Source organism: Mauremys mutica, chromosome 16 (genome assembly GCF_020497125.1).
Source record: "Mauremys mutica isolate MM-2020 ecotype Southern chromosome 16, ASM2049712v1, whole genome shotgun sequence".
Classification (NCBI taxonomy): domain Eukaryota; kingdom Metazoa; phylum Chordata; order Testudines; family Geoemydidae; genus Mauremys; species Mauremys mutica.
In genome coordinates, this window is record NC_059087.1 from 8257200 (window position 1) to 8284151 (window position 26952).

Here is a 26952-nt window from a genome sequence, read left to right on the forward strand (position 1 = left end):
GCAGCCCAAAGAAGTAGCGGTGCAGGCTGGAAAAGGGGGCACAACCAGGATATATGGGGAGGAGTCAATTCCAGTGTAATTTATACTTCCCTTTGTGGGGTGGTTCTATGCATTGTTGTTTTAAGACATGTGAATTGCCCAGAGGGGGCACCCACTCCCCCAGAGTACAAGAGCCCTGCCTCCAATTAACCCTTAATGCCCCCCACCACCACCTCACTCCTGCTGCCCCTTTCCACATAATCCCCCACTCCTGGTCTGTCACCCCTCCACACTCCCTTCATGTGCACCAGCTCCCAACTGCCCCCTCACCCAACGGAGCTAGAGACAGAGACTAACCAACATGAGTATGAGGGAGGGGAACATTCACGTTTCCTCCCCTCTGAGGCTCAGGGAAGGGTGGAAGGGCAATGAGGAAATTCTGTCCCTCAGAACAGGTAGGAGCAAGGGAGCAGGGGGACAGGTTAGGCTGCTGGTGCAGCAGGCACCCTGTACCAGCAACCTCTGTCGCCTAGCACAGGTGCTGCCTCTCAGCTGGCTTCTTCCAGCCTCTATGAGGGGCTCAAGCCCCATCACAGGTCCTGGAGGCATCACAAACGGACATCCAGCCTGTACACCCACAGGGCCAGCTCTGTCCTTGTGAATCAAGCCCAGTTCTTGTATTTTAATTATAATGCCCCCATGGATGTGGGATATGGTTTCTCTCAGGTGCCGACCCCGTAAGGTGCTGAGGGCAGGGGGGTAGAAGACCCTCAGCACCTCAGAGGAGCAGCCTTAAGGGAGCTCCCTCACTCTCTCTCCCCCCCCCACCCGCCCCCCACGCATTATTTGCTCTGTTTGGCAGTCTGGTCACAAGTCCCTCAGGGACTGAACAGCAGAACTCTGGCACAGGGACAATGGTAGAGCACAGTAGGAAAATTACCCAGTGCCTGCATCCAACGGCTCCTAGTTCTGGCCAATGCCATTTAGACCTTTGTTTTCATGAGTGCTGCATTCACCATCAAATTTTAAAGCCAATTTTATTCCCTTATGTACTTAACCTGCCGAGACAGACATTCCTCGCTCCTTTCAGCTTCCTAGCGACCCGCACTGCACAGATTCATTTTGCTGCGTGTAAAGGTAGCATTTCCTTGTTCTCCGAGTAACGGACGACCAATTTTGTGTCTGTTTTACAGAGAAACACTCAGCCCTCTTGATACATTAATCCCTTTAGGAGAGTGAAAAGCATGGGGCTAAGTCCACAGGGCAAAGTTAACCCTGAAAATGGGATGAGACTGCATTTGCCTTCCTTTGCTTGTCATTAGTTTACAGAGTCACATTCTTCTCCATTACACAGCCCAGAGGGGAGCAAAGGAGCAGGAACTTGGACATAAAGTACCTTAAACCCACGGGAAGTGAGAGCAGAGCCTGTTCCTGCCCTTCCGCCAAGCAAGTGGAGGCCCTTCTATGCCTCCACCACACAGTGGCGGCTCAGGGGAGGTTCTTCTCAGTGTCCTGTGGATAGGAGTGAAAATTTGTGCTGCTAAGAGCATTAGCCCTGCTGTTAAGCTGCTAACAGGGGTATTTGCTCCCAGAGAGACCGTCCATGGTTCCTACTGCATGGCTGCAATAGGGAGAGAGACTCCAATGGCAGCATGGCTCTCTCAGGAGAGAAGCTGGGTCCCAAAGAGGCTCAAGCCTTCTGCAGGGTTAGGAACAGTTACCATACCAGTACCTGGGCCCACAGACTTTCTGGGGAGTATCAGGCGGAGATGCTCCAAGGTGAATGCTGCTCCATTTCCTGGGCTCTCTGTCCCTCTCCCTGGGTTTTATGCCACTACAATACTAAGGGTACCACATGGCCCATCATCTTCAGTGACTTCTGCTAGGGGCACCCAAGTGCTAGTTCAAGGCCAGATTACACTTTCACTCGCAACTGTGAACATTCAGAATAACTACAATGCCTTGAGCGTGTGAATCCAGAATCACTGAATGCAACTTGTGAGAGTACCCAGGCTGAGGAGTACAACTATACTTGTCCATCCTGTGCCTGCTTCCAGCTGCTCTTGAACTGAAGGTCAGCAGCCCCGAATTTTAGTCTACAAAAGCAGAATGCAAGACTGCAGCACCCTAGATATCATTCCAAAGGGAAACTTTAACTGGAGATAAAAGTTAAACTATTTTTGGTACAAATTTTAATGGGTTCAGGGGGAATGGGGTAAGGGAAGTGGGAAAATACAACAGATTCAAACAGAAGAGTCATGAATAGTAAAAAGGGTATGCTGAGGCCACACCTACTCTCAAGTAAACGCCTGTTCATTTGCTAGTTCCATAAGCAGTTTTAGATAGGGTGACCAGATAGCAAGTGTGAAAAATCAGGACAGAGGGTGGGAGGTAATAGGAGCCCACATAAAAAAAAGCCCCAAATATCGGGACTGTCCCTATAAAATTGGGACATCTGGTCACCCTCGTTTTAGAAATATGAGTCAGGACAGCAAAACTAACATGAAGGACGTTTATTGAAAATCACCAAATATTTAAAATAAACATTAAAGGAACACACCACAAGGTTCAATCACAATGTAATTACAATGTACTATGTCATTACAAAAAACAAAAACATCTCTTGATATCTTTAATTATCCAAACAGAAAAAAAATTCCAACTTCTCACCATTTGTGCTGTTTGTATGGGAGTGGGGGGGTATGCATTTCTGTCAGCTTGGAAAATGAACATGAGCCTGTCAATTTCTACTTGCTTTCTGGATTACTTGCACTAAAACAATATTGCAGTATTCAGGTTCCAAACACTGCCTGGTTTAAATTAAAAATAAAATACTTTACATTCACTGATTTTTTAAAAAAGAAGAAAAAATAATATATTTGTATGAGGGTTATTTTTTTAAAATATATTAGGTCTAAGTTTGGGGAGTAACCTATTTGGTAGCATCCCTTTAATGAACCCACGTTACCAACTTAAGAGAGCTCTGGGTGTTGACTGAGCAGAAACAAAAGCACAGGTACACTCAGCAAAAGTTTTCTTCAAAAGGGGAACAATGATAACCAGAAAACACACAAAAGTTAACTCAGCACAGGACAACCTACCCTAGGCATGGAGTCTGACCTTCCCAAAGGCTACCCAAGCAGCCACTCTTCGAACTTCCATTGTATAGCCCTTCCTCTGAGGAACCTGAGCTGAGGCTAACCACTTGTTCCCCAGATTGTTTGCCGTTCCCCACAGTAGCGTACGAATGATTTTTTTTAATAGAAAGAGAACTGCAATTCAATGGAACTGTCAGAACATACCGTACGTATGAAATCTCTCTGGATGCTTCTGAATGCAGGAGGGAGTCAACGCAGCATTGCTGACGTAGGATGTCACTGTTGGTCCACATATGTCAACATCCTAGAGAAAATAAAGAACATGTACTTAACGACCATGCCGCTGGGAAATTAACAGCAAGAGTGAAGTTATGCCATGCTAATAGCTCCTGTACAAACAACATGAAGCTATAACCTTTTATAATTGTACATCATAGTTCTCTGCAGACATCCCTCCAGTATGTTAGAAATTCAATACGTGATAGTAGGCGGTAACAAGCACCTTAGGGATTTCAGCTCGTTCCAAGCCATGAGTCATCGTAATCTCTAACTCATGGAAATTTAAAATAAGAAAAAAAAAATTTGCACTGACCACTACCATGTGCTCTCTTTGCATAAGATAATCATAATCCCCCATGCAAGGTTACCAGTTCACACAGGGTGCTGAATGATGTAAGTGCACAGATATTTAGCATGGATGTTGTTGAAGAAAAAATTCACATAGCAGCAGTCTACTAAACCCTGAGATGAGGCAGGACTCCTTGCTTTAAGAGTGGGAAGAGAGCTGGAATTGCCTTTATAGAAGCTATTCACTTCCACAGGCAGGGGAGGAGTAAGGAAAAAATAGCACCTCCCAGTACCACTACAGAGAGATGGTTCTTTTCCCCTAGTATTGCAAGAGGAGCAGCATGGTGAAAGGGGAGTGGGCTGGGCTACCAGGGGAAGTGAGAGTTTTCAGTGCCTCAAGCCAGATAGATACAGACTCCCCCCTCCTGTATTGGGGCAGAGATGGGGAATTTATATCTGAGACACCGCCCCTTCTACTTCCCTGCCCCAGCCTGTGGTTACTGGTGTCCTGGCCCCTCACGCTGTCTTTGCTAGGAGAGCTGAGAGGTCTACAAGGAACATAATAGAACAATTATATCCTAAGTAGCTCATGCAGTTTGCTTAATTATGGCAAGTAGCCTATTACCTTTTTTAAGAGATTCCTTTGGGTGGACTCTCAGCATTGCTTTTAACTACTGTAGATCATTTTTAAGGCATGCTTTTAAAGTGCCTGATCAGTACATCAGGTCACACACACACAACCCTCCCCAGTCCCGCCGATCCTCACTCCACTGGCTTCTTGCCCCTTCTCACATTAGAGTCAAGCTTCTCTATGTCTCTTCAAAACCTTGGCCTCATCCACACCACTGCTCCTTCCTTAATCCCTTTCTCCCAGAGGCAGCCAGCACAGATCCCGACAAAGGCTCCCAGCAGTGGACAGTCCAGAGAGGGGAGGGAAGACAGCAATGACATCAGGCATCTGCACGCCTCTGCCTTTGCCAGAAGGCCCACAGCCAGCCAACACCATCTCAGAGGTGGGTGTGGCCATGAGGTGGCGTAGCCAGGCCTGCCAAGGGAGTGGTGATGCACCAATTCAGTGCATCCACACGGCAGCCCCCATTAACTGGCCCCATTAACTGTCTGCCTTACCTCAGCAGAACCTCCAGGGGAGCAGTGGAAACATTATCCCTTTGAGCTTGGGTGGTGCCCAACAGCCCTTTCCGGCACTGAGAGCTGTAACTTGTGCCAGTGCAGGTGATTCTGGCCCCTATCCTGGACTCTAAGCCCCTGCGTTACATAGCAGGAGAAAAAAAACACTTCATGGCAGTGCAAGGGGTTCCCCAACACACACACACACACACTCCCAGCAGAGATACATGAGCACCCCTACCCCTCCAAAAAAACCTCCTATAGATCAAGCACCAAGTAAAACCTATCCTGGCAGGTGCTACCTTGGAACACACGCCTACCAGCACAGCATCTTTGAGACTGGAACATGGATTACAAGCCAGAAGGCAGGACATACGGAGCCAGGCGTGGAATCACTACACTGTGCACTATTTAGCTGATCCTGCCATGGTTAATAGGGCTGATTTATACCTTACCAAAATAGATTTTAATTGCAGTTTACTCTTGTACCTTCATACAAAGCTATTCAACGTGCTTGCGAGGGTCACAGTCCCACTGGAGAAAGAGCAAGCATGAGCAATGTTTCAGATCCATTAGTCTCAGAGTCCTCACAGACAGCAAACAGCCAGACAGCTTAAAATATATTTAGTCCTCAAATGCTTATTAACGTCATCCGACGATTCACAGCTCAGTTGGTCGCATGGAGCCCAAACATCAGTTCTGCTTTCCCAGCACAGATAAAAACGCTACAACAGTTCGACAGCAAGTTATTTAACCTACATACAAACCTTTGGTATTGTGACTATTATTAACGGATGGAATTTGACTTAGAAACTGAGCTGCAGCTCTGGCAACATGGCATAGTGGTCAGATAACAGGACCAATAGTCAGGCAGTACCAAATGCTAACCTTGGTGCCAAAAAAGAAACATCTATTGATAGATTTCAGCCTCAGGCTTGCAAGAATCTGATACCAGACAGAAGTCGACAGGAATTACCTCCTGTCCTCATTCGAGAGGCCTGATTTAAATTGAAGCGATTTAAATAAGCAAGCAGGAAACCTTGTGATTTAAATCATTTTAATTTTGTTTTGCATTTGTATATAGTCCAAAAGAAAGGTCTGTTCTGCTTGGCTGTCATGACCATTCAAATATGTTGATTTGCAATGCAAATATAGCCTTTACACTACATGTTGGTACTTCTTCTGTACCTATACATATTTTATTGCAGGATTTATGTAGCTTAACAGACATTTGTTCAGATTCTTAATTTTTACATTTTTTATCATGTTAAAAAATGTGTCATTCACTGGTTTCTATTTATGTGACTAAATGGTAATTTTTTTACTCATGATTTCTTTCACACTTGCATTAGGATGAAAAATTTAATTCAATTAAAATGCACAAAAGCAGCATTTTAAACTAGTTTTTATGAGTTAAATAAAACTACCTTAAATGTGCTAGATACATAAAAAATATTTATCAAACTATGCCTTGTATTTTAAACTAACTGAGTTATTAAATAAAGGAAATATCATCTGCAGTTAGTGAACTGACTAACTTGTTTCTGGTCACCATGAGCCAGATTTTCAAAAGTGTTTAAGTGCCTGAAGGTGCAGATAGACTCCTAGTGGAATTTTCAAAAAGTGCCTAAACAGATAAGGTGCCTAACTCCCATGGGAAGCACTTTTTGAAAATCCTATTAGGTGCCTCTCTGCCTAAATATCATTGAAAACCTGGTGCCATGTCCTTCACATTTTTAGAATTAGTAGACCTCATCCTCTCCCACCTGGCTTTTATTCATAGATTGGATGAGAAAAAATGAGCATTTCTGCTTTTTCAACTCCCTATCAGCTTCTCAAGTTTGAATTAACTAGTCCACATGAAGAAATATTCTTTCTGCACCTGCTAACTAAAATGAAACCAAAAGAAATTAGGGCAAAAGCTTTTCTGCACAATACTGCCTCATAGTACTTACATTGGAAAAATTTAAATACCGGCATTCCCTCCATTGTAAAGACTGAAAATAACAGAGATACTTACTTAATACAGTACAGGACATTGTGACATAGCTTGAATTAACCTCAAAAGTTAAAGATTCCCCCACCCCTTTAAAAAAGGAGCACCCTTTAATTCATTAAAATTTGCAGAAGGGTGCTGCAATTAAAAAAAAAATTAAACAATTAGTAGATTATATTAAGTTTAGGCCTTTACATAGCTCGTCATAATTTCAAATTTAATTTTAAACAGGTTTATTTTTAAAAAGATAAATGTAATTAAAAAAAAATTAAAAACCCAAGTTCAATAAGAAAATGCTTTATTTTTCCATTTAAAATAAGAATCATCGACTTTTATCCACTGCATCTTCATTATAAAGACATACCATGAGTGTGTCTTCTTAAACACATGGATCTAAATTAATTCTTGCTGCAACCACGAAGCCTTTAGTGGAGCTGCATCAGGGAGACATTTGGGCCAAGGTGGCTCACACCAGAATAAAAAGGAAATGCTAATACATCATAGCATATTTACTGACCACGGATTAGGAGCCTGATCCAGAGAGGTACTGAGCAATCCCAACTCTCTCAGACTTCCATGGGAGTTGGGATTGCTCAGCACCTCTTAAGATTCTCTCTCACAAATTAAAAATTAGGTTCAAAAGCATCATGATACCATGCAGAAGACGATCAAAGCAGCCGCAGCTATTAGTAGACAGATTCATATGTAAATACATTTTGCAGTTAGGATGAGGTGCCACCCAGCAGGTGGTGAGTTGCTCATTTTTAGCACAAATATTGAAAACGCTGCACTACACTAATAGAACTGGCATTTATCTTTCCATGGAAGCAGACTAATTATAACATTCTTTTGGCTGGCTTCTGAAGGCCTGTCTACTTAACTGATGTGTTGTGCTGCAGTTCTCAGTTGTTCCCCATAAGAGATATCGTGTCACACACAAGTACTTTTTATTGGGGAATGGGTGGAGTTCCCGCCCTGAACAGAACAAATACAACAGGGTATACCAATGGCTCTCAACCTTTCCAGACTACTGTACCCCTTTCAGGAGTCTGATCTGTCTTGCGTACCCCCAAGTTTCACCTCACTTAAAACTACTTGCTTACAAAAATCAGATATAAAAATACAAAAGTGTCACAGAACACTGTTACTGAAAAATTGCTGACTTTCTCATTTTTACCATATAATTATAAAATAAATCGACTGGAATATAAATATTGCACTTACATTTCAGTGTATAGAACAGTATAAACAAGTGACTGTCTGTATGAAATTTTAGTTTGTACTGACTTTGCTAGTGCATTTTATGTAGCGTGTTGTAAAACTAGGCCAATTTCTAGATGAACTGATGTACCCCCGGAAGACCTCTGCATACCCCAGGGTTACACATATCCCTGGTTGAGAACCACTTGGGTATACCATGGACCAAATATTTATTTGGATTATGGTAGCGCTCACAGTTCCAAGCCAAGATCAGGGCCCAATGTAGTACAGACATACAACAAGAGACACAGTCCCTCCCCAAGGAGCTTACAGATGACTGGCAGAGCTTGGAACATAACTAAAGACTCCCAATTCCCATTCTGGTGCCTTATACACAACACTACATTGCATCCCAAGTTTGGTCCCCACAGGGGCGGCTCTAGGTATTTTGCCGTCCCAAGCACCTGGGAGGTCCGCCGAAGCCGCGGGACCAGCAGACCCTCCGCAGGCATGCCGCCGAAGGCAACCTGCCTGCTGCCCTCGTGGCGACGGCAGAGTGCCCTCCGTGGCTTGCTACCCCAGGCACGCGCTTGGCGTGCTGGTGCCTGGAGCCGCCTGACATTTGGCTTTATCATTAGTTGAAACAAACATAACAATACACCATAAGCCTCAGCCTTGTCCCTATGCTTGGCCATTCCTAGGGTTTCCCTGCAGAAGCCTCTCTGCCCTAGTTCCTTGTGCCTAGAAGGGCACTTTCACCTTCCTTTTAACCGAACAGTTAACAAACCACACCTGCCACGATCAGTCAGTAGCTTTAGGCAGGGCTCTAGCATGTGATAACAGCGTGGGTCAACAGAAGAGCACTGCCACACTGCTACTGAGAAAGGAGTGGGGAGAGAGGAAGAAAGATCCTTGTTCTGTCTCTGCATACCCAGAAGAGTGGACACAGTGCAATTTTCCAAGGGTTTATGAACTGCTGAAATAGTTCCAAACAATGCAATTGTTATAGCCCAGTCTAATGATTTTGTACAATCTATAATAATACATGTTACATCCTCACAGAGGTCAGCTGCTGCCAAATACTGTACATGCACAATTTGCAAGCGACATTCTCTGGCTGGGCATTCACAGTAGTTGCCTACCCTGAAATGAAAGGGCTTTCCCCTGTCTTATCAGACCTTTAACCAGTCCTAACGGGCCATATCCGGCTGTAACTCCAAAACCAAAAATCACCTTATATTCAGATAAAACAGGCAGCAGAATACGCCGGGGAACAGGTGCAGTTTATAACAAGAAAGCTACATCTGGCAATTAATGCAGAAATAATATGAGGTGCACTGAAAGGGATGTTCCCAGCTCTTCCCTCCCCAATGTCAGTTGCATCTGGATCCTTTACTGTGCTGCTGCAGTTACACACTTTAAGTAACAGAGATGCTTCTGGTTTCACCCACAAAGGGCCTGAGCCAGGAGAAAATATACACAGGCTTCAGGAAAATGCCAGGTCTGAGAGGCTGAAGGTACTGGCTGGGCTGCAGGCAGATCCATCCAAGGGAAAGGATCTGATGCTGCACAAGGCCAAAAAGGGAAAGGGGGTGGGTGGAGAATGAAAAAGCAGCTCGGGGAAGGGAAGAGGAGCTCATCTAGCTGAGTGCCTCACTTCACTGCAAGGCAACACCATATGCTGGACCTCTCTGTCCAACTACAGCTATGGAGCCCAAGAGAGTTACTGCACAACTGGGGATGGAGTAACACCCTGTGTGTGGCCCTCAGAGTGGGATTACAAGTGGGCCCCCCAAGGCTCCTGTGGTAAATTTCTTTACACAATTAGGAGGAGGAAGGTCTTTCTTTCCTTGGTGGAGTGAGATTATTCAGACTTCCCTCACCCCCGCCCAGGCAGGGATCCTCACCCTACCATACTCGCATGGAGTTTCCCCATCACTTTGTTTGAGGAAGGAAGCAGCTGTGTGAGGGTGAGGAGAGCTCTCTCCTTGGCTGAGCACCAGGGCAGAGATGTCATCCAGGGACAGCTCTTTGGACTGTGCAATGCCTACGACGATACTCAGCATTCACATGGCATTTTCATACTCAAAGCTTCTTGCAAACAGTAACCAGCCCAGTACCCTGGCAAGGCAGGCGAATGGCTATTCCATTTTACTGATGGGAAAATGGAGGCCAAAAGGTTAGCAATGGGCCCAAGGTCAGTGATGGAGTCTGCGAAAGAGCAAAGATCAGAACCCAGCAGTTCCTGTCTTCCGGCCCCGTACTCAGAGCACTGTTCCAGGCCTCTCATAAAATTAATGGCAGAGAGCCAAGTTTGTGCTAAGCTGCACGGAGACACTCTAAAGTTGCCATATCTATATCCCATTGACTGCGGCAATACTCAGCACCTCAACAGAGGAGGCCCCACGTACATCCTGACTTAACTCCCCTGGTCCTTGTGTTCTCATTATGGCGGGGAGAACTTGTATTTAATATTATGAGAGCCTGCTGTAAGCTGCAGCCAGTCTGTTCAGAACCCCACCTTCCAAAATGGACGATGGCCTTTGGGCCCCTCTGTTGCCATGCCCCTACTAGAACAATAGCAACTGCTCCACACAGGCCTACTGAGAAGGCCAGTTATGGTCTCAGACTCTGGGGAGGATCTGCCATAGCTGTCTGTCTAATATTAGTTTAGGAGCTACCACAAAAGAGTGGAAAAAAATCCTCCCAAGAGGGAGCATCCTCAATGGGGGTCGCAGACACTGAGATTCTGAAGGGCCAAACAGTTGAGGAAGCTGCTTTCTGCTGGATGAGGGCTTTGCATTTGTTCTCACTGAGGGAACCTCATGTTTTATACATGGAAATGTTATCGCCCCTGGTACACATTTCTAAAAGATCTGCTCTGGTGGGTACATGCAGCTTCCTTTTAGGAAGGCTTTTTTAAATTTAAAATGTATTTCAATCTGCTGATTTTTAACTACTTTCTGATCACTCTCTCTAGCTGGGTATGTTTCAAGCAAAGAACTCCTCAACAGCTCCAGCCCCTGCCCCTTTCCAAACACACGTGGCAATTAAAGCAGAAGTGGTAACTGCTGCATGGCATATTTCAGTTGAAATGAGAAGTCTCAAAAAAAGAAAAAACAAACAAACCCACAACCACATTTGATCAGGACCTGACAGAGAGGAAATAAAGACTGTCTGGGTTTAAATAATATGCTTAAAGAGAGGCTACAGAGAGCTTTTCCATCATGTTATACAAATGAATTGTAGTCTCCCTGTATAGATGAAACCCATAATCCACAATAATATTCAGGCTTTCACCTTTATTCTCTGTTTTATCAGAGCTCATCTGCTGATCACCCATGAGCTCCATGGAATAGCACTTTATATTTCAGTGTCAACACTGAAGTGCTATGGCAATGATTGAAAATATTTACATATTGCCTCACTGATTGGTTCTTTTGACCATCTGGCTAGTCTGCAATTTAAAAGAGTTTTAAAAATACAGTATATATTATTTTTGAAGTGGATTCTTGCACACTGTTTAGGTCCATATAGAACATCACACATGAATCCATCCCAGCTGCAATTCTTAATCCTAAATAGTAAAGATTTAAAATTTTCAAATTTCACCCCAATTTTAGCTGAAATAATAATTTACTTATGTTCCTAACTGAAAATGAGTGCTCAGCACCTACCAGAACGAACAAATGTGCCAGTTCAGCAACGATGTCTCATTTTTAATGAGGTAAATGGTGTAATCTTTTGGACAACTGATGAGTCAAATGGAAACACGTCATTTAGGTTTGGCATGATTTGCTAGCTTTCATTATTTTACAGATTAAGAAATATTTTATAGAAAGGTTTTCTTCAAGAGGCAATAGCTCGTAGTAGCTTAAAAACATTGGCCCCCAGTGCTGTCATTTGTATTACAATAGCATCTAGAGGCCCCGACTGAAAGGTAAGTCCCTTTGTGCTAGGCACTGTACAAATACATACTGAGAGACAGTCCATACACACAAACAAGACAGACAAAGGAAGCATTACCCCCATTTTACAGCTGGGGGATGGGAGAACAGAGAAATCAAAAATTAAAACCTAAAAATAAAACAAACGCCACTGCCCTGAGCTACAATAACTTTCTATTTGCTATGATTTAAGTTAAGTCGGCTTTCCAGTGTCCTGTACAGTGCTTTGGATTTCCCTTCCCTCATTGCGCCTAACTTTCCTTAGACCCCATATCGGAAACTCAGAGATGTTGAGCTTTTGCTTTTCATGCAGGATTAGTAGTGACCTCAGCTGCATTTCTCCCCTCTCCTAGATATAGTAGTGGCATATGGCCACAATTTAGGAGCCAGTCCTGCTGGCCTTCACTGATAGAGACCCCAAGTGACTAAAGTAGGAACAGACTTAGGAAGCTGGCTTTAAATTGGATTTACCCCTGAAAACAAACAGCTTTGGTAGGATTTACATCAGAGTTTTAATCATATAAAAAAGCTAACTGTTTTGCTGCTGAAATCTTTGCTAGAAGAGCTTTAAATATTCACTCCAGCTATAGCTAGTCAGATTAACATATGTTAGCAGAAGGAACGTATTGCCAATTCAGCAACTGATTCTGGAGAAAAGGCATCTCACCCATTCCCCCCAAGTTAGCGATTTAACTTCACCCTGGTATTCAGTTATGTGATCTACTGTACAACTCTGATTTTCAGTAGTTTATCAAAAATAAGTAAGTGTAATGTTAACATCTGCCTTACAGATGCTACAGTAAAGGCTGTGGAATAAGAACCTGACTAGAGTACACTGAGAAAAAAAATGAACGGCCCTAGTTCATGCCTGTCTACAAATAAAGTTTTTAAGAGCTGAACTCATTTACAGTAGATTTCATAACAATATCACCAAATTATGCACAAAAATTTAACAATTACAAGTTTACTGCCAGATCTCTTTCAAGTACTTAGTAATATTAAATATGCAGCTCTCCTCTGAGAAGCAGCTGTAAAACTGATATCATGGGGTTCCAGGTTTATTCTCTTGGTGGTTTCAGGTCAGTTTACAACAGAAGATGCATATTCCAACTGCTGGTGCTGCACACTCAACATGAGGTCTGAAAGCCAAGGTCTGCCTCAGATAAGCAGCAGTAAAAAACTGCTAACGCAACTTAGATGAAAATGTTATTGATGATGCATAAGATAAAAGATATTCCTGCCTGCTCTTTAAGCTCCGCACTGCTACCAAGGAGTCAAAACAGGGTTTTGTCACTAAAGCTATCAGGTATGGCTCAAAGACACGCAGCATGCAGACATGGTGAGTAAGTACTAGTAGAATCATGCTCATTTTATTACAGCCATGTTTCTCACTATAAAAACCACTGACACTGGTAATTTTAATACTATTCCTGCAGGGTGTGTGTTAGGAAAGGTGGCCCCATTTTGAAAATCAAAAACCAAATTTGAAACTCTCTTTTCTCTGAAGAAGAGCCTGCAACACAGAACAACTCCAGTGCTTACATGGGCCACATTCTGCTCTCAGTTACATTTCTGCAGCCCTACCGAAATCAACAGGGCTGTATGATTGTAAGAGAGGGAGGGACTTGGCCTCACCAAGGCTTGGGGGCGGGGAAGGAAAGCCATTATTGCCAGAGAGGTTAGCACATGTCCTGGCAGGATAGGTTCAGTAGTTTATTTAAAAAACCTAACAATTGGCAGTATCATCCCCTAATGTGGAGAAACCAGCAGAAGGAAGCCGATTCCACAGGAAACTTTAACTGTTCACTGGGGAACGACAGGGTTCTTCCTCCATAAACTTACAGGCATCCTGACATCCATGCTGGACACAGGCTAGTTGCAGGGCCCAGTGCTTCTACTCAGTTCCACAGCACTTCCCATGGACTCCCCACTGGCAGCTGCTGGAAACTCCGCTCCAGGGCATATCACATCATGCAACATAAGAGGATGCTGGTGATGTCAACATTATCATATGCAAGAGAATCTCCATGGGGGCGGGGGAAGAGAGAAATGCCCTCACCATCCATGGAGTCGGAGCCCTCTGACAAGCCTACAGAAGAGCCTTCCACAGGGTCAAGGGAAAGGAGGCGCATGTAACAGAACTAGTGCATCTCTGTGGTGCGGTCCACTCTGTATGGCGATTAACTCAGAATGGGAAACAATGTATGAGAGAAAAACATTTTGAACAGCTTTCCTCACAGATCTGCAAGAATAATCAGCACTGTTAAAGATCAGCCCCTAATTCAATACAGCTTTTTCCCCTCCGAGCAGTGATGATGTATTTCCAGTGCCCTGGTTCAAATAATATCATTATATGAATCTCTGGCCAAGTAGCTTGTCAAATAGAGCTAGCAAAGCATGCAGAGAGTAAAAAACTCATCCTGTTACACTAAACAAACAAACTGATAAAATACACATGAGGCTAGAACAGAGGCTTGCTACATAGGAGCTGCTGCCGAAAGGTTAATGCTTCAATTAGGCTTGCCCTAATATGCATTTCTACCTGGCAGTTACTGTGTGTTAAATAAATTCTGTCCTTGAAAAGCCCATTTAGGGGAGTTTACACAAGAGATAGTGAGCTTTAAGAGTCATTCTGGGTTCACAAAACAGATAGGACACATTGTAGCCATGCTAAATGCATATTTGGGAACCATTCTTCAGACTGTTACTTTAGAGTGGAGACAATTAAAAACAAAATAAGTGTTTACCTTCTGCAATAGTTAAATTAGCTGCAGTATTTCATAGTCTAAGTAGGGGAAAAACAGCAGTAAATTCAAATACAATCGTCAAATCTTTGTAAATGTGGCATTTAACACACACACAACCTCTCAAAAAACCCACACACCATGGTGCCTACTGCGCTTTTGTTCATATCATTTATATAGGTGGGACTACACAATGCACAGGATAGGGGCCCAAATGAGTGATCTGCCAGCAGGGTCGGCTCCAGGCACCAGCTCAGCAAGCAGGTGCTTGGGGCAGCCAAGGGAAAGGGGCGGCAAGTCGGGCTCTTTGGCGGCGGGTCCCTCAGTCCCTCTCGGAGGGAAGGACCTGCCGCCGAATTGCCGCCAAAGAAGAAAGCGGCGCAGTGGAGCTGCCGCTGATCGCGACTTTTTTTTTTTCCTCCCCCACTGCTTGGGGTGGCAAAAACCCTGCAGCCAGCCCTGTCTGCCAGAACTGTTCAACAGAAAAATAGTCTCAGCTTGGTTACATGGGAATAATCATGAGAGTTAGTGTGGACCGAAAGATAGGACACTGGTTTAGGAGACAGCAGACCTGGGTTCTTTCCCTGGCTTTTTGGCTGACTCACTTGGACAAAGGACTTTAGGCTTCACTGTAAAGATCTGTAAAATTGCCATGATGATACTTCAACCTCCTTTGCAAAGAGCTTTGAGATAGTCAGATAAAGGGCATATAGAAGAGGTAAGGGTTATCTAGAGAGAGATAAGCCCTCGGTTTTTCCCCACAGCATTTTAAATTCTTGTTTTCAGAGATATCCACAGTTATTTAGACATTAAACTCCAGCTGCAGAGTCTGGCTGGGAAATACTGAAAAGAAATTAGGATCCATGTTTCCATCATGCAGGGGGAACAACCGACTCAGTGAAAGGGAAAATTAAACAGCTTGGAAATGCCTACAATTCATTTTCAACCTGAGATACAGCAAGAAGATGTAAATATTTGCATTTCAATTTCATCTGAGATGATAAACATAAAACCATGTTCTATTTCATTTAAAGAAAAGGGCAAGGGGGAAGAACAACATTAAAGTAAGTAAACTGCTCACATAGAGAAAAATAATTTTACATTGTTCCTTTTTCCTAAAAGGAGGCCCCTTAGATTACCTAAAACTATTGAGCTTAAAAAAAAATCATAACAGATTCACACCCCATTTTGTGCCTTTCTGTGACAGAAGGCAAAAAAGAAAAATCGTAATCTATTAATTCCAAGCTCCTACCAATTCTGTTGGAAGCAGGAGTGGACCCTGAGCGTAAACTCACATACAAGGGCACAACAGTATTCTTTACCTCTTCAGAGATAGCCACAGCCCTGCCAGCTTTCCCAAGAAGTCATAACTCGTTGACTTCAATTCAAAATGAGCTGACAGAAAAGTGGCGCACTGAGCCCCAAACCAGATTTCTGATGACTAACCAATTCAAGGCACATTGTGTAACCTGAACAGTAGTGATCCATGGCTGTACTATAAAAACCTGCAATCCCCCCATACCCTTTTAAAGCACTTAATAGAATTAAATCCTTATGATACGTCCAACATCCTGCAAGGACCTGACTCTTCCTATACATCTTGGGATAATGAGGCCTTTCCAGTGGCTCTCAACAGTGAAGTGCTAAGGTATGTCAAGGTCCTCCATATGCCTGTACTGTTACACATGCCCGCTTTCTAAGCAGGGCATTGCACTGTTAGAAGAGAATGCCTTTTGAGGACACGGTTGTATGGGTTAAATCAGATAATTTGCTAGAACTAGTAGCTAAGGATTAGTTATGTAAGCACCGGCAATCCAAACAAATTATAGTAATCTTTTCTATCCATCAAATTAGTCGCACTCACCATGACAAATTAAAAACTTTAAACCATTAAGTCACTATTGTCTTTTATAACCTCTCCTGACAGTACAAGAATGCTGGGATGCGTCTTTCTAGATTGCTACAGCACACCATTTAGGACATTAGCCAATTCTCTGCCCTTTTCCCCTGGTCACCTAGGCTTATAAATTGGCTATAAAAATTCACTCCAAGCAGGAATCTGATGTACATAGTCTCAGCTAGGGAGCTAAGCTGCTAAGTCACTCTGGTGGGGGAATAGTTAGTGATGAATCATCATTGCTTATTTTATTCAAGGTCTCTCTCTAAGCTGCCTAAGTGCTGTTCCTTCCCTGTGCACATAACCGTTATAAAGTTTCCTGTTAGTACTCTCATGGCCCTTACTGAGCACAGCTGTCTAAACACCATGCAAAACCAAATGGAATCTGTGTAACTCTTCCAAAACTATCCAGGATAGCCAACTCCTTACATTCTTCTCATTGCTGGGCATTTCACTGTCCACAAGGTTGAGGATTCCTGATCTTATAGCCTTGTCAGACTCATCTGAGCAAAACGTTTTGGCTGCTGCATCAAAGCTGGAATACAGTCCAGAAGCAGTTCATTTGGAACCCCGGAGCTGCAACTGAGTTGGGAAGAGATGCAAAAACTGAAGTCCTAATGACACATCGTCATTAAAAGATCCTACTGTTCTTTTATAAGAGCCTGGGTAACCTTGGCCTGCTGCCTATATCCTAGCTCAGACAATTACACTCTACCCACAGTCTTATTGGCTAAAATATTCTTTGTCAATTCCTGTCCTCAACTGTTTTGTTGCTGCACACTCATATACACCTGACATGCCCATCCCAGGAGGCAGCTGCAACTTAGCGGCAGGGGAAGTGATACTCATGCATCCCATTCTGAACATAAAGAGGTGTTGTGTGGCACAGTGGTTAGTCAACATTCATCAAATCCCTCAGGATCCTTAGATGGAAAGGCACTGTATACAGCAATGCCAGCTATTACTGTTACACAGCATCCCTCCCTGCTCTCCTTTACGAAGATCTACAAATAACTGGATTCATTGGCAGATTAGCCACTGGGCCAATGGGGCCCGTGCCCAGAAGACCTGGCCAACTGGGGGACCCCAGAAAAATGGGTGCCCCTGCACCCCGACCCACTCCGCCCACTGGGCACTCCAGCCAGGGAGCTGGGTCGGGGTTTGAGGGCTTGTCCTGCTCCACCTGGCACTCCTGCCGGGGAGTGGGTCAGAGCGCGGCGGTTTGCCCCACTTCGCCCAGCATGGAGCGCCGCGGGTGGGGAGGTACTTCAGGAGGAAGGGATGGGGCCCCAATTTGCTCTGGTCTAGGGCCCCACAAAACCCTAATCCACCCCTGACTGGACTGTACAGAGAAGAGCACCAGGCAATGAGGCTCAGCCCTAAAAGAGGCCTTCATTCAAAGTCAGAAATATCTTCCTGCACTGATTTCCTCTGGTATCCTCAAGTATTCTCCAGGGGTTGTTTTAGCTCTAAGGTTATTGGATTCTTCCTACTTTTCCTTGCTGGAGCTTGCAAACACATTTTCAAGCTCAGTTACCTTTTTCTCTGTGGCACCTTCCTTCACTATTTATCCTCTGACCAGGAGAATCCTTCCACCCTCCCCTCTGGGCGAAATCTGTCCTTGTACAGAGGGTGATCACAAGGGCTCCAAACCACTCAACCCTGTAGCCCTTTGTCCCCTGCAGAATGGAAAGGAGATTTGACTCCTGACACCTGTAGATCTTAGGTGATCCACCAGAAGCAAGGATCATCCATGATAAGATCTGGTGTATTTTCACACTGTTTCCCAGTTCCCTCAGTGCAACTCGCTGAAGAGCCACGATTCAGATAGTTACACATACTAACCTCATTGCCCAAGTTACTGATACTTTATAAGTAGAATTTTCAGGACCTCTTCGCCCTGACTTAACACCCCTATTGGGTAAAACTCCTGTTGACTTTCAAGGGAGCCAAGTGAGGCTGATGCTACGTATTTTTGAAAATCCCACCTACATCACTATTCATGTTGTTTGTTTACAACTGGCACCACACTTAACTTAGACACTGAAACTGAACTACTCAGATACACTTTGGGTTTATAAAAAGTTTCAATTTCAGATTCTCCTGCCCTAGTACAATGTTGTACAATGATTCCCAACATTGCCCGGGAAAAGTTATAAACAAATGCAGGTTTAATTTTATTCTCTCCATCCCAGCCCCCCTCAGTTTTGTAACTATATTTCTATTCATATTGAGATTTGCAAAACACTTGTTTGCTTACAAAACCTGAAATCTGGGCCTGAAAAACACTGTCTTTCACTAATTTTTGCTTTGTTAAATAGAAACACTGATTGCACTCCTTTTCTTTACAAATCAGCTTCAAAATTAATTAGAAGAAAAATTAATAATTTTCTCTAATTTGTTAATTTAAAACAATTAAAATTAGAAAAATGCATTTTTTATAGAAAACTTAAAAGGGAAAGTGACAGGTGAAGAAATATTTCCCAGTGGATTGTACTGGTCCTAGAACACATTATTGCATTCTCACAAATTCACAGTAATGAATCATGCTAGATTCAGAAAAAAATAAATAGCAGCTACCACTCTACACTATAAAGAGCACCATTTTACTCTGCAGCTCTTGAATCAGGCCCTCACATAACAGTTTGTTAAAATACAGTGTGGCTAATTAGCTATGAGATTATGTTGATATCACAATAAATAGGACAGATTTTTTTTGCTGAAGTCCATAAATTCCAAAAAAAACTGTTTGGGGCAGTTGAATGAGCCTTTTTAAAAATTAGCTTACCTGGAAGATGCGATGCAGCATTAGAGAAAACTCTCAGAAGTGATACAGATTTCAAATTAAAAAGGCAAATCAATAAAATAATTAAACCCCAAAACATCCCACTTTCACTTGCAACTTTTTAGCATTTCTCAACAGGCTAAAACACAGTCTTTCTAAATTGGCTGTTAACTAAAATTAGCAGACGCATAAAACTCCCACATACCAGATGCCAGCTCACAATAAACGTTTGGGCTGTTCGATGCACAACACTGAAGGCATTCAAATATGCTGTCCGAAGCAAATCCAAAATAACAGGGATATTGTATCAGAAATTATTGTTTTGATGAAAGATGACCATTAAATAAACTACAATCCAAAAATCACTCTCTGAGGTCTTCATTCTGCTCTCACTAACCAAGGTGTAAATCAGGATTAAGTCTACTGAAGTCATTAGAGTTATTCTTGTGAAAAGTTACTGTAAATAAGAGGAGATTTAGGATCAGAGTGCATTAAGACTGAACAATCCACCTCTACTCAGCAAAACAGTTAAAGCAAGTGCTTAAGTTTCAATGGTTTCAGAGTGGTAGTCGTGTTAGTCTGTATCAGCAAAAACAACAAGGAGTACATGTGGTACCTTAGAGACTAACAAATTTATTTGGGCATAAGCTTTCGTGGGCTAGAACTCCTTGTTGGTTTTTTTAATGGTTTCAGTGAGACTTAAGCACATAAATGTTTTGCTGAATTGGAGCCCAACAGCTGATCCAGAGCCTACTGAAGTCAACAAAAAGGCTCTCCATTAACCTCAGCTGGCTCTGGATCAGGTCCTAAATTAGGCAACATTTTCTCATACACACACCTAGACATATTTTACCTCCTTTTCATGTTCCAAGTTACTTAAAAAATATTTTAAAGATACAAGATAGTTGTTTATTTACATAATTCTTGTTTCTTGAACACAGATGCAAAAAAGTTATATTAAAAAGATGAACAGCTGCTACCATATGCTGTTTAAATGGCCACAAAAAGCATCTAAGGGGCCATAAAGGGAATAGTAAGGGAATTAAAAACCATTTTTATTCATGCAGATGGCCTTGCATACGTACATTCATTAAGCTGGTATCAACCATGCTTTAATTAAAAGTTAGTTATGGAAACTTAAATATGATTAATGCAAATTAACATCCTAACAGGAGTCTGCTCTATCTACCAAAGGTAAGACATGGAACAAGCCACATTTTTAACCCCTAAGCCTCAGTCATTTGCTCACATCTCTCTCTTTCTTTGAGATGCTATCATGATCAGAATACATGAACAGTATTGTAAAGAAGCACTGCAACGTAGAACCGCAAGAGAGGACTGGTCTGTGGCCATTCTTCTGTCATGCTTAGCTGTTCTTCACTTTGTATTTCATGCTAAGGATTTTCTGCCATCAAGCAACTCAGGGACAAGCCCATGAACTGGTTAACCATTAAAATAACCAGCCACACAAAGATCAATTGAACATATCAGGCATGAGGTCTGTGAAAGGTCAGAACAGTGCACTCCCAAAAGTGACAGCCTACTATTCAAGAGTGGAAAAATCACTTAGAAGCTAGTGTTGTGTTTTGTAACACAATCAATCTTCTATTACTCAGGCGCACAAAAAAGACATGGCAGAAATAAACATGATAAAAATATTCCAGAGGATCAAGGATCGGGGGTAGAAAGGGGGGCTATCAAGCAATAAAGGGAGTGGGAGTTTTATGAGTCCACATTATTCAAATATGAAATCAAGCCAGTGCATACTAATTACTAAACCCCTGTGCTTACAAAGACTGCACAGTCCCACTGACTTTAATGGGACTACTCACATACTTGGAGTTGAGCACATGCATCAATTTACGTTTTATTGCACTGTACTGCAAAACCAAGACGCTTGGAATGGAATCTACAGAGTTGGAATCAGTGATGCCAAAGGAGAATGAAATAAAATCAGCCCATCTTCAGGAGGCAGCATGGGCCTCTGGAGAGGGCACTGAACTAGGAGACCAGAGACTAGGGTGCTATTCCCAGTCCTGCAATGGATGTGTGGCACAGTCTTGAGCAAGTCAGCTGTGCTCTGTTTCCCTAACTACGGATAGTAATGCCTTAGCCTCCTTTGTGAGCTATGGATAAACAGCACTCTATAAAGCTCATTTTTTATGCTGCCAGACCATACCAGTGCAGTGCCATTGGCCCCCCATGGGGAGGATATACACACGCAGCTCCAGAACCCAGTCCAAAAGCTCTCTAGGCTATCAGGGAATACTGCAAATTCAGTCCTCGTAATCCTTGCAGGTGGATGGAGGAGCAGCCAGCAGGTGGATGGAGGAGCAGCCAGCATGTCTCTTTAGAGCCCCTTTGCAAAAAGTAGCATGAAGGTGCTTTCCCCCTCCCTCCATGCAGATGCTCCAACACCCGAATAACCAGAGAATCAGATCCCTGAAAGGGGAAGTCCCTTCCACCTCTCTTCCCAGAGGGGAAAGCCAAGTCAGATTGCAGCGGGAATGGCTTGGGACAAAGCTGCTTAAATTGCAGCAAGGGAGATTTAGGTTACATATTAGGAAAAACTTCCTAACTGTCAGGGTAGTTAAGCACTGGAATAAATTACCTATGGAGGTTATGGATTCTTTTGTCATTGGAGATTTTGAAGGTTAGACAAACACTTGTCAGGAATGTCTAGACAATAATTAGTCCTTCCTCAGTGCAGGGGACTGGACAAGACCAACTGAGGTCCCTCCCAGTCCTACATTTCTATTATTCTATCTGGTGACTCTTTCATAGATTACATCAGCAGTTCTCAAACTGTGGGTAGGGACCCCCCAAAGAGGGTCACGACCCCATTTTAATGAGGTTGCCAGGGCTGGCATTAGACTTATTGGGGCCCGGAGCCGGGATTGAAGCCCGAGCCCCATCACCTGGGGACAAAGCCGAAGACCGAGCTCCACCACCCAGGGCCAAAGCCCAAGGGCTTCAGCCCGGGGTTGCGGGGCTCAGATTACAGGCCTCCCAACTGGGGCTGAAGCCGATGGGCTTTGGCCTCCGCACCAGGGACAGAAGGGCCTGGGTGGGCTCAGGCTTTGATTCCCCCTCCTGGGGTCATGTAGTACTTTTTGTTGTCAGAAGGGGGTTGCGGTGCAATGAAGTTTGAGAACCCCTGGATTATGTGAACCCAGTTGGTGGTCACAGCTCCATTTCAATTTGAGAAGTGCCCTTGTCCTGAAAGTCAGCCCACTAGCTGGGGACCTTCAGCAGAGAGATTAGAACTGAAATGGGACTGAGACAGATCTGCCCTTCCATCCCTAAAGTGATCCAGCCAAGTCAGAGTTGACAAGTGTTACAGGGCAGCTTGAGGGAAGCTTGTGCTGCCACAGTCTGTGCTGTACCTGCTCTGGGGATGAGCAGAGTGAAGTCTCCAGGGATGCAAATCTGACACCTTTGGTAGGACTAAATTCACTTACAAAAAAAATCCAAACCAAATAAAAAACCTAACCTTCAAGTCATGAGTTTAACATTATGGTCCAAGGTAAATAAATCACATGCTTATAATAAATTTTAGCATTAAAATTATATGACCCTTAAAGTCTAGCTGGGTGGTATCCCTGAAGCCCAGCAATATTTCATACACATCAAGTACATGAACTACCTAAAATGTTCCATCTACTGGTTTGAAACAAAAGACAGGTACCACCTGCTACCTCATATTTTCAAACACAAACATCTCCTCAGACATTATATTCAAATTACAGCCTAAAATTAAGAGGAAAGCCACTCTGCACAAGTAGCCACCAAACCAGAAAAGTCCACATTTTAGGGTATTTATGGGTTATTTTAACTAGATCATGAGCAGTTCATCTTTTCTGTAAAACAGCATTGTTATTGCTGCAGCTCTTAGATTTGTTGTAATATAATTAAAATAGTCGGTCTTTCCTACCATGCCACCTCATTTACCTAGGAAACTTTTTGCTGGCAAAACACCCCATTTGCCACAGGGCAGGTTAAAACACAGAAGAGTTCTAGCAATACTTGGTTGGAAACAGCAAGTGACTTGTATTATTCTTACAGCCCGCTCTCACTGTGCATTACCAGCCCTGTGTTGCTAACTAGAGCACGGGAAGAAATCCATGTTAGAAAGCCTGTCAGTGCAAACAACAAAACAATGTTGTCTCTAGGATAGAAGTGTCCATGCGTCAAGTACATTTAAAAGAAAAACAACACCCGCCCCCTCCATCTCTCTGAAAGGTTTCTTTGTAGTAATCACAAGCACGGGACTGGATCTGCGGGCACAGAAGTGACCATTAACGCAGGAGTCTGTGCAGCAGCTCCAAGAGGTTGTTTCTTAGCAACACAGGGAGTAGGGCGCTTTCCCATCCACAACTCGGGCGTGCTCATCAAACCCACCTGACCAGCTTCAAAAAAAGAAGGGGGGGGGATTAAAATGTATCTCCCCGCCCCCCCAAACAGCTGGTGAAAGGTGAAACTCGCTCCCTGCAGCGACCCACTCACGCCCGAGTGGAGCCCAGCGGAGACAGAGGTCGCTTCCCCTGGGAGCGATGCCCAGCCGGGGGCCTGTCCAGCCACCTGCTGCCCCCCCGCGGACCCGCCCGGCTCCCTGCGCCACACGCCCCCCGCGCCGGCGGGCGCCCCCCAGAAGAGCCGCGTCGCCGCGGGGCCGGCCTAGGCCGCTGGAGCCGGAGGGGGCGGCCGGCCCCGGCGCCCCCCTCCCGCCGGGACGAGGGGCCCCGCGCGCCCAGCGCCTGCCCCGGGAGGCGGCTTCTTCCCCCCACGCACCGGCTGCGGCTCCTCCGCCGGCCGCGGTGGCTGCTGCTGCTGCTCTCCCCGGCTACCAGGAGCGGGCTGCCGACCTGCCCGCTTCCCTCTCGCATAATCCCCGGCGCGGGCGGGCGGGCAGCGGGGCTCCTCGGTGCCGCTGGCCGGGGGGGAGCTGCCGCTGCAAGCCCTGGGCTGCCGGCGCGGCTGGGCGGGCTCCTGCAGCGGCTGAGGGGGGAGGGGCGCCCCTGCTCGCCCTCTGCCCCTCGGCAGCGACACGGACCCGGCTGGCAGCCGCCTCTCCCGGCGCGAGCCTTGCCCACTGCTGCAGCGCGCGGCCACTTCCTTCCCCGGCTCGCAGGCATTCCCTCACTCTCGGCCCCGGGAGCGCGGGGGGACCGCCAGGCGCGGTGCGCCCCCCTCAGGCCGCGGCGGGGTACGGCAGCGCCTGCTGGGCACGGGCCACCTGGCAGCTGCACGCCCGGGCTCTGGGCTGCGGCTGGCGAGAAAACCCCAGCTCCGGCTCACGGGTGCTTTACAGAGGTGGGGCGAGAGGCAGGGAAATCTCCCCCTTCCAAACTTGCTGTTCCCTGGGACTAAACTCAAGAAGTTTCCAGGCCCCACCCACAGGGGATGAAGGCAGGTGCAACGGTCTAGGCTTAGCCTAAGGACTAATAATACACTTATAGTGCACTCCTCAGGGCTAGATCTCTACCTGTGTTATAAAGCGAGGGAAGTCAGCATCTTTATCCCCATTTCTCAGCTGCAAAACTGAAGTATCAAGAAGGCAACTGACTACATCAAGAAGGCACAGTGAGTTAATGGCAGAGTCTGGAATGGATCCCACCTCTCCTAACTCTCAGGTCATACATGGATGTTTGTCTTGCACAGTGTACACCAAATAACCCTGTTTCTCATGGCACATCTCTACAGGGAGCAGCTCATGCTAGTAATGCCAGTGCATTCAGGGATTTAGGAAACACCTTTACCGTAGTGCTATTGCTATGGTAATTGCTGAGATCAATGGCTTTAGGGACATAGCCAAATGCAAGGCTGAGTACATTGAGGGCTGGATGTAGGGGACTTCCCATCCACACTGAAAAGAAACCAGGTCATCTGGATTTAAGTGAAAGACCTCAGCACATGCATTGCAACCCCCACCTAGCACAACAAATATTGGTAAAACTCCTCAGATGACTGCTGGGTGTGGGTGCAAGGCACCAGTCATCATTACAAGCTCAAAATATCAAGATTGGGACAGAGATCACATGGTTTAGTGAAGCCCTAAAGGTTCATTCATTTCCTAGGCCAGGAAAGATTCCCCCTTACCCCTTGATGAATATAATGCAAAATGTTAGGGGCTTATCAATTGCTTGTAATTATTTCAAGTTAATTTTAAGCTGCATCCTATAAGCTCTCCTTTACTGATTATTTTGTTTTTTTTTAACATTACCTTTTCATCACATGCCCGGGTTGGAACTTAAGGGCCAGAATTAGGAAGCCTAACATTTTCATTTAATTTGACCTCCCACCAGACCCCCGTCCTTTAAATTCACAGCACCCCAGCCCTGTTACAATTTCAACACAGTGATTGATTCTGAGATACATAGCAAGACTAGCCGCACTGACTACTCTTACATCTTTGCTCACTAACAAGATTGGATAAAAGTAAGAAAAATACAGTGATCTATACTGGTTTGAAGCCTGAGAAGTAACCAGATTCCTAACATATTTTAAAATGACAACATAATTGGTTATTTAAAATATATCATGTGAGTACTTCTATCACACTATACAACACTGTCAACCAATTTGCAGAGCTCTGAGACATACAATGAATTACATATAAAGTCATTAGCCTTATCCACATAATTGCATTATCAATACACTGAACTTTCTTGATTGCAGCATGTTCAGGATCTTTGTTCCCACTGTCAAAGCCTCCCACCACTGCCTTCTTATCCTCCAATTTTCATTCCCTATTAACATTCCTATCCTCTCTCCTTATTGCTCCTTTCAGCTTTTCCACTAAATTCCCAAAATTTGCCTCTTACCCAAATGTAATATCTCCCAATTCTTGTCCAGTGCCCTTCATCTCCTCCTTAATTTCCAAACCTCGCCTCCAATGAGCTCATCTGCTGCTGTCTTATGTCCAAACTCTTGTTGTGTTTTGTTTCCTGTTAGGATTATAAATACTTTAAAGCAGGGACCTTGTCTCTTTATTTGCTTTGCAAAGTGCCTGTCCACAGTTACACTATACACTGCTATATAAATAACTAAACCAGCTAAGTGCAACATACTTAAGGAGGTACTACAGGTAACAAAACTCCCCATCTGAGGGTCAGGAAATGAGATGTATAAAACCGTTGTCTAACTCTGGACCTGTTGCTTTTGTTTTAAATTTTTCCCCCATTTATTTTTCAGCACATCTCAGTGATTTAGTTCAGAGAATAATATTCCTTAACTATACTTATCAGAGCAGGGATGTTGGTCAGTCAGTTGGTCTGGAGATAACTTAAATGAGCTGCCTCTCTCTTCACTTTACCACAATGCTGTAATTTGGGCAACAAATTAAAGCAGGATCCAGCACTGGAAGAGATTTACACTGGAGAGCTGTCTACAAGAAAACTAACAGAAAAGACTGACACACACAAAAGTGGCAATTCTAGTTAATTTCCTATCCCTCCGATGCATAGAAGTGCCATAGGAATGGGAGGAATTGCATAAGGGAAAAGAGCATACTTGGAAAGAACATAAATATGTTTGAGCTTGTTCAAAATATAATTTGGCCCACAGCACAGAATGAGATTTAAATCTGTGTTAAAGGAAATCCATTTTAAA

The 26952-nt window shown here is 44.3% G+C and overlaps 1 protein-coding gene across 1 annotated transcript in view; it reads right to left on the reverse strand.

The window, feature by feature from the left end:
* PITPNM2 (phosphatidylinositol transfer protein membrane associated 2) overlaps positions 1-24257 on the reverse strand; it is a 197852-nt gene extending 173595 nt beyond the window's left edge. Inside the window, exons 1-2 of the mRNA XM_044990077.1 lie at positions 24133-24257; positions 3282-3381 (exon numbers count right to left, since the gene is read on the reverse strand). The gene's annotated coding sequence lies outside the window, so the exon portion shown is untranslated. The remainder of the gene's footprint in view (positions 1-3281; positions 3382-24132) is intronic.
* Positions 24258-26952: the final 2695 nt, after the last annotated feature.